The 1,477-nt window shown below is 32.2% G+C and overlaps 1 protein-coding gene across 1 annotated transcript in view; it reads left to right on the forward strand.

Moving 5' to 3' along the window:
• Positions 1-1,477, forward strand: part of LOC103212728 (cilia- and flagella-associated protein 47) — a gene marked incomplete at its 5' end in the record, with an annotated part of 285,428 nt that overhangs the window by 1,832 nt on the left and 282,119 nt on the right. The window lies entirely within an intron of this gene.

Consider the following 1,477-nt stretch of genomic DNA (forward strand, 5'->3'; position numbering starts at 1 on the left):
CCAGATACATGATTTGAAAATATTTTCTCCCATTCTGTGATTTGCCTTTTCAGTTTTTGATGATGTCTGCTGATGCAAAAATGTTTTTAATTTTGATGAATTCTAATTTATCTACTTTTTTCTTAATGCCATGTCTAAGAAAAATTACATAACCCAAGGTCGTGAAAATTTACACCTAAATTTTCCTCTAGCTAAAATATAATTGTAATTCAGACAGTGAGGTCTCTGAGCCATTTTGAGTTAATCATTGTATATGATGTGAGGTAGGGCTCTCATATAATTCTTCTACATGGGTGTGTCCCGTGGTCCCAGTATCATTTATTGGAAAAAAAAACTATCATTCCCTACTGAAATGTCTTGGCAGCCTTGTTGTAAAAGGACACACAATTTTATTCCATTTATATGTCAGTCTTTATGACAGAACCACACTATCTTAATAAAGTTTTGTAGTAGATTTTGAAATCTGGAAGTAAGAATCCTCCAACTCTCTTCTCCTTTCTCAAGATTGTTTTGGTTATTCTTATCTCCTTGCATTTATGTGTGAATTTTAGAGTCACTCTGTCAATTTCAGGGAAAAAAAAAAATCAATACATAAAATAGGGACTGTGTTGAGTCTGCATGATCAATTTGTGGTGTACTGCCATCTTAACAATTCTGTGTTCTAATCATTGTACATGGGATATTTTTTCATTTATTTAGATATTTTAAAATAACTTTCAATGAAATTTTGTTTTTAATTTATAAGCCTTATAATTTTTAAATTAATTTTTTCCTAACTATTTTGTTCTTTTTGATGCCATTACAAATAAAATTGTTTTCTTAACTTTACTTTTTGCTTTCTCACTATTATCAAATAGAAATGAAATAGATTTTTGTATATTGGTCTTATATATGCAACATTGCTTTGATGATTTTTTGAAAGATTCCTTAGAATTTTCTAAGTGCAAGATACTATCATTTGTGTGCTGGTGGTTCAACCCACTAGCCACTCCTCAGAAGGAAGGTTGGACAATCTACTTCTGTAGTGATATTGACTTGGAAACCCGAGGAGGGGTCGCTATGAGTCGGATCCGACTTGACAGCAGTGAGTTTGGTTTGGAGCAGAGATAGTTGTACTTCTTTCTTTCCAATCTGAATGCAGTTTGATTGCTTTTGTTGCCTGATTACCTTTACTTGAACCTCCAGTACAAGTGGTGAGAGTAGACATTCTATAGATTTATAAAGTATTTTAATACATATGTTCCTTTATTAGTCAATTTATAAGTTCAGATATAAATGTCATCTCTTATATTTTCATGTATATATTTTCTGCAGTACTCATCTGCCATTATTAGCAAGCAATTCATTATGTCCCTGACACAAAAATATAACCAACCACCACAGCCCCTCTTCATCCTCTCTTCCTTCTTTAGTCACCCCCCCATTTTCCAAAGATCTCAAACCTTATTTCATCAAGTAAAATATTTCTTATAGAGAA

This window comes from Orycteropus afer, unplaced genomic scaffold (assembly GCF_000298275.1).
Source record: "Orycteropus afer afer isolate SDZICR_OR568_19922 unplaced genomic scaffold, OryAfe1.0 scaffold01079, whole genome shotgun sequence".
Classification (NCBI taxonomy): Eukaryota; Metazoa; Chordata; class Mammalia; order Tubulidentata; family Orycteropodidae; genus Orycteropus; species Orycteropus afer.